At 36.9% G+C, this 7,287-nt stretch overlaps 1 pseudogene; it reads right to left on the reverse strand.

The window, feature by feature from the left end:
• Positions 1-3,615: 3,615 nt before the first annotated feature.
• On the reverse strand, positions 3,616-7,078 carry LOC107141125 (annotated as a pseudogene).
• Positions 7,079-7,287: the final 209 nt, after the last annotated feature.

Genomic DNA, 7,287 nt, shown 5'->3' on the forward strand with positions numbered 1-7,287 from the left:
TCTTCATTGTCTGATGTTCTATCTTCTAAGTGTTCTACTCTGCTGGTAGTACTCTCATTTGAGTTTTTAATTTGGTTTATTGCTTCCTGCATTTCTAGGATTTCTGTTTGTTTTTTATAACCTCTATCTCCCTGTATAGTTGATCTTTTGCTTTTTGGATTTGTGTATGTAATTCATTGTCAAAGTGATCATCATTGTCTGATTTTGCTGTCTAATGTCTTCCTTGAGACTCCAGATCATCTGAAACATGTTTATCCTGAATTCTTTATCTGACATTCCATCTGCTGCAGATATTACCTCTTCTAAAGTTGAGTTGACCTGCATTGCTTGTGGTCTTTTCTTTCCTTGTCTTTTCATACTGCTCGCATTTCTTTCTGCTTGGTGAAATTGTTGTGTTATTGAATTTTCCCCCTATGTATTTATATTGCTCTTGTGTAGTTGCAAAGTCTCCCCTTTGTGGAGAAAGACAATGTTAACAGATCTCTATATCAATAGTACATCATCTAAGCACACGTTTTCCTTATTACTACATTTATAGCTAGACTCTATATCTACAAATGTTGGTTTCGATTATCGTTTACACATATAGTCATTAGTTTCATGAAAGGCATACTGTTTCTGGTAGCTTGAAGAAAACTGAATTTCAGGTGTAGGATGTTATGTTTATGGGGAAAGGAGTGTGGGTATGGGGTTAATCTAACTTAGTAACTTTGGAGAGCTCTAACCGATAGATGGGTAATTTATGGAAGAATGTATAGATTCAAATTCCTATCTGTATTTATAAGATTAGCCTACTTATGAATAGTAAAATTTAGGGGGTTTGCAAGTGGGATAGAGGGAGTAAGAGGGAGGAAAACAAATAACAAGGAATGGAAGAGAAAAAAGAGAGCGGGAAAAAGAAAATACGAGAAAAAAGAAAAGAAATAAAAACAGGGAAGGGAGGTGGGACATATGCAATTCCTCTATAGTATATTACTCTGGTGATTCAGTTATTATTCTGGTGATTCAGTTATTAAAGACCTTTCTGGTGCGCAATTTTTGGTTTCATATATGTTGAGGTTGCGAAGACCCGAGGGGGAAGGGTAGAGGAGAGTGGGTGAATGGCTGAAAAGAGAGAGAGAAGAGAGAAAAAGAAAGAAAAGAAAATGTCTCTCAGAACTCTGGTTTCATTTCTTCCAGTTGGTGGCATTGTCTATTCCTAGCTTGAGTCTCTGGGTTCAGGATGGTGGTGGTAGTCAGTGTGAGAGGACTTGAGCTTCCACCTGTGGCCTCTCTACTCTTGTTTTCTGAGATGTAAACTAGGTGCCTGAGCTGCTGCAGAACCGCACTGGTAGCCACGGCAACAAACTGGTTGGTGGGTTTTAAGGGTTGGTTGGATTTTCCAAGATGAGTTCCATCAGTTTTTCTCATAAGGTGTTTGATGAGGTGAAGGTGTTGAAGACACCTTATGTTTGTCAAGAGCTCGGTCAGGTGACCGCACTGGCGGGCGGCAGGGCCCCTCCTCCAGTTGGAGTGGTCTGTCTACCGCACTGGCGGGAGGCTGGGCTCCTCCAACTGGGGACGTCTGTCTACTGCGCAAGTGAGCCGCTGGGCCTGTTCTCCAGGTCGCAGGTCTCCCTACTGTGCAGGCGCAGGTGGCGGCTGTGCCCCTCCTCCAATTGGGGTGATCTGTCTACCACGCTGGCAGGCCGCTGGGCCCCTTCTCCGGGAAGCGCAGTCTGCCTCCTGTATTTTTTCTTTAAATTTAATTTTATTTCTGCTTTGTTTTTTGTTTGTTTGTTTTTGGTTGAGAGGGAAATTCCCTCCAAGGCATAGCTGCTAAAATCAGGGAAGGTATGTGCATGTGGGGGTGTGCAACATGGGCTCCTGCCTGCTCTGTGACCATATGCATGTTCTCCAGGTAACACTTCAAACTATGCTCAGGTCAGTGAGGGTTGTGGGAGTCTCCTTTGTGGTCATCTGCAGCTGCAATTAGGACTGTTGGAGGTGTCTAAACTTTTCCCTATAAGGAGAAATCCATCTTAGTTTTGATTAGTTCTGAGCTGGTCTGGATGGAGGAGAGATAGTGTGGGAGGGGGCAGGGTGCCTCACTCTATTCTCTATGGCTCTGTCCTGGGTTTTTATGTTCCACAGGGTCTTGTCAGTTCCCTACACCTCTCCAGGGTCCTTCCTCAGTCACTACAATGTGAATATGGTTGTTTACTCTTTGTTGTCGGTTTTTTTTATGGTAGGATGAGCAACTAACATTTCTGTTCAGCCAATCTTACTGTCACCACCTATTTTTTAAAAGCAGATACTATCTTACTATTGAGTTACAGGACTTACATATTCTATGTACAAGTAATTTATTGTGAGTATGTTTTGCAAATATTGTCTCCCAGTCTGAGACTTTTCCATTCATTTTCTTAATGGTATCATATTATGCAGCAAATGGTTTTAGAATTATTTAACACTAATTTGTTGATTATTTTCTCAAATATCTTTAAAATGCCATTGACAACTAAAAAGTTACTAAGATTTTTCTCCTAAGATTACTTGAGAAATTTTAATCATTTTAGTTCCTGTATTTTAGGCTTATTCACTTTTAGGTGGTTTTTTTTTTTAATGTTAGCATTAAAATGTTAGCATCTATTTTTAAAGATATTCAATTTTCCTAGTCTAGTTTGTTGAAAAAATGATCATTTCTCTTTTGATTCCTTTGGTACCTTTGTTGAAATCAATTGACCAAATACATATTGATCAATTCTGGGCTCTATTAGGTTGCATTAAATTATATCTCTATCTTTATGCCAATATCACAGTTTCTTGATTAATATAATTTTATAATATATCTTGACATAAGATAGCATAAGTCCTCCAACTTTTGTTCTTCTTTTTTTAAAAAAAATTTTAAATTGTTCTTCTAGGTCTTATGCATTTGCATATAAGTTTAAATCAAATGGTCAATTTCCATACAAAACCTACTAGAAATATTTTGAGATTGCTATGAATTTATTCGTTTTTACACCAACACATAACATTTTTTTATTTTTTTAAAAAAGCAGATGACAAAGACCCAGTTTACCAGCTTTTTTAAACCTAAGCTTAACATTACATATTTAAACAATTGTCAAACCTTATACTAAGTTGCCAACACCTCTAGAAAACACCTTTAAACTTATATTAAACCAGAAATGTATTACCATTAGTGCATTAATCTTTCATTACTAAACACTGAAAAAAACCCAAATTATTTCTATAGGAAATTCATCCTGGCAATGTTAGCTCACAGCAGGCTGTATTTGGCTCACATTTCAAACAGAATGGAAAGCAGATCCATCCTGGTGTTAGGATACAATCTTGTCCTACCACTAACTCAAAGTCAAGGCTCACCTTGGATTATGTTTAATAAAAAAGCAAAGTACATACAAAGATTATAACAATTTTAAAGACCAAAAAAAAAAAAGGTCCTATTGTGTGGTCCCAATTTGTCTGTGACAAAATAGGGGGTTCCATAAGCAGTTTATAAATACTTTAGGAACAATTATACTGAAAGTCGAGTTCCTTTGAAATCTTAAAAACAAAACAAAACCAAAAACAAAAATAATGTTTCTGTTAATTCTGTTAACATTTCTGTTAAACTATATTTCTGTTAAATTAAGTAAGGCCACTGTGACTCAGTGACCCAAATACAGTGACCCCTGTATCAAATGAAGAAAATCCACCTCCAAATGATGAAAACCCACTGAAAGGAGAGAAAAACAAGCCCATTTTTTGGTTTCTGATTCCCAAAAAAGTCTTCAAATGGGTCTTCAAAGAAGTTGAACGAAAATGGGTCCCTTCCACCAAAAAAACCCCCTGAAGACATCATCAGGGTTTGGGAAAGTGAAGCCAAACTCAAAGGGACTTGCACCTCCACCTCTACCATTTAAGCCTTCTTTGTCATATAAATCCCCCATTTTTAGCATCTGATAACACCTCCTATGCCTCAGCTATGTGTTTAAATTTTCTCTCTGCTTCTTCTTTATTCTCAGGATTTTTATCTGGATGCCACTTTAGTGCCAGTTTCCAATAGTCCTTTGTGATATCCTCAGGTGTGGCATGTCGTTGCACACCTAAAGCTTCATAGTAATCACCATGTTTTGACAGATTGTTGGAACAAGTCTGAGAATGCTGCTGCAGGACCGGGTAGGGGCTGGGTGCTCTCAGTCCAGCACTGCTGTTCTGGTGGCGGTGGCAGTGACTCCTCGTGCTTTCCTTTTGGAGATAGCTATGAATCTATACATCAATTTTGAAAGAATGAAATCTTACCAGTAAATTGTCTTGATGACCTATGAAAATGTTATATTTTGATACTTCATCTACTCAAGTTTCTTTTAACAATGTTTTAGTGTACAGATCATATTATGTATTCAGTCAAATTTATCTATAGTATTTTAAATGGTATAGTTAAAAAATTTTAAGTTCTAAATGCATATTGACAATTTATAAAAATACAATTAACTTTTGTTTATTGACCTCCCAACCTCACTGAACTCTGTAATTAGCTCGAGGAGATTTTTTTTTCTTTTTTTTGCAGATTTCTTGAGATTTTCAACATACATACTCCTGTCATTGGTGAATAAAGAGGATTTTATATATCCCCCCAATCTGTGTGTTTTTTACTTTCTTATTTTTGAATGCACTGACTAGGATTTCCAAACTAATGTTGAAATAGATTGACTAGGATAATTTTGTGAATATTTTATTGTTTGATTGTAGAATTTTATTTTATTTTTTTACAATTTTTCCTTGTATGTTCACTTGACTCATTTCATGGAAACACCAGAGTGGCCTTTAGCTTGTAACTGGTTTCATTCCATTACTGAGAGAAATCCCTTGTGAATATATGACCCCATTCTCATACATTAAGAGATTTCTGCCTACTTGTGGTTGGGACCAGGAATTTTTCCTGACATGATACGATCTCTGGAATTGCTTCACCAGTCTTAGACCTCACATGTGTGTGCTAAGAATATACTCATCTGAAGACTTTTAGGAAATCCAGTATGTATTTTCAGAGTTCTCTTTCTCTCTGTAGCATACTCCTGCATGCTTTGGATTCCCCATATTCTCAATTCTGCTTCCTCAATTTAGGAAAGCTTTCAGGATTTTTTCTTAATCTGGCATTCCTCGCCAAGGACTAGAAACAGCAGACTGAAGGCTAGGGGTAATTTTAAGACTCTTTTCCCTTGTTTGCCTTTTTCAGGAATCACTCTCTCATAATGATTTGTCTAATGTCTAAAAATTGTTATTTTACATACATTTTTTTCATTTCTAGTTGTTTATGATGAGGGTTTAAAAAACTGGTTTCTATTATCACATCATGGCTAGAAGCATGGGCCTTAGGTATATTTTTAATTCATAAAATTTATGAAATATATTAGAACTTATTCAGACGTAAGTAGCTGCAGTAAGAACTCATCTAAGTGGGACGTTCAAGATAGATAATAGCATCCAGAAGTTTAAACAACGTGATGAAACATACCTTCTTTCCATCTCATGTTTGTTTACTTTCCTGTATCTGATCATCTTCCTTTTTCAGAACATCTCTCACTGGTGTGAAAAAAATGACACAGCACCTTTGTGCTTATACAAAATTTAGAATACTTATCTCAGAAGAAAGTTGAACATCTTTCTGGAAACCTCTACCCTTTGTCAGACTATCCTTTGTCCAGCACATCCATGCTGTATACTCTATTTCCCTATTGGTAACTTAATAGCTGTCTCAGCTATTTGATGGCTTGTGGTATTGCAGAGTTCAGATTACCCTATTTTACTTACCAATAGTCCCAGTAATGATGCCAGCAATTGAAATATTCTAGGGAAACCATGAAGTACTTCATGTAATAAAAGGAAGTAATGAGAACTTGAAAGTTCTCTACTGAGTAAGGATAGGCAAAAAGTTTTTTGTTGAGAATTCTAATTGGTTCCAGTTTAACTTTCATGTGCAGCTCTGAAGTGATCACTCTGAATTATAGGGCATTCCCTGATTTGCTGTGTTGATTCTGGGTCTCTTGGCCAAGGAGAGTGGAAAAGTGAGCCATACCAGTGACTTGGAATGAACACTACTATTTGGAGTGGGAAAGACTGATTCCACAAAGCAAGGTATGTTGGGGAAATAAAAATGCATGCTCATGATATTTAACTGATGATGTTGTCTAGGGCTTATATTATCTTTTGCTGCACAGCAAATTGCAGCAAAACTTGGGATCCTGAAACAATGAATGTTTATTATCTCACAGTTTCTGTAAGTCATGAGTGGTTTTGCTTTCTGCAGTTTCAATAACCTACAAGTCCACCTTGGTTCAAAGAAATTACATGGAAAGTTCCAGAAATTCATAGGTTTTAAATTGTGTGCCATTCTGAAATCTTGGATCTTCCCACTCCATTCCAGCTAGAACACAAATCATTCCTTTGTCCAGTCTTTGTGTGCTCTATACGGTCCTTACCTATTAGTTAATCACTGTCTTAATTTTTAGACTGCTTGCTATGGCATTGCAGTATTTGTGTTCAGATAAGCTTTTTTACTTAATAGTTGAAAATTCTCTACTTAATAAGAATAGAAAAAAAAATCATATGATGAGGTTGCTAAAATCTATGTAAGAATGAATCTTCTCTCCATGAAATTGTGAAGAAGCAGAAATAAGTTTTTGCTAGTTTTTCTATTAACTCAGACTGCAAAAGTTATGTCCACAGTGCATGATAAGTCTTCCGTTAAGATGGAAAAGACATTAAATTTGTGGGTAGAAGACAGAAACATAAAGTATGTTCTGATGGAAGGCAATGTGTTGCACCAGAAAGCACTGAATCATGGGCTCTGGCAGTAGCCATGGTCTTAGGTATCCACTGGGAGTCTTGGTATATATACCACATAGATAAGGGGGGCTACTCTATTGGCCAGGTCTGCAGCCATCTGAAAGCTAGACTGGAGACAGGCAAGGTGAGGATCAGCTTTCAAGCTCACTCACTTGGTATTGTCAAACTTCAGGCCTTTGCTAGCTTTTGGCTGGAAACCTCAATTCCTTACTATGTGGAACTGTCCATCAACTTCCTGCATGTCCTCACAATGAGGCAGGTGAATTTTCCAAGATCAAATGATCTAAAAAAGAGATTTTAAAAATTTGCACCTTAAGTGTAAGATAATACTTTTTAATAACCTAATATCAGAAATAGTATCACATAACTTCCATGAGGTTCCATTCATTAGATGTGAGCTGCAGGGTCTAGCCTACGTTCAATAGGAGAAATATTACAAACTTATGTATG

The sequence above is a fragment of the Marmota marmota genome, unplaced genomic scaffold (genome assembly GCF_001458135.2).
Source record: "Marmota marmota marmota unplaced genomic scaffold, marMar, whole genome shotgun sequence".
Classification (NCBI taxonomy): domain Eukaryota; kingdom Metazoa; phylum Chordata; class Mammalia; order Rodentia; family Sciuridae; genus Marmota; species Marmota marmota.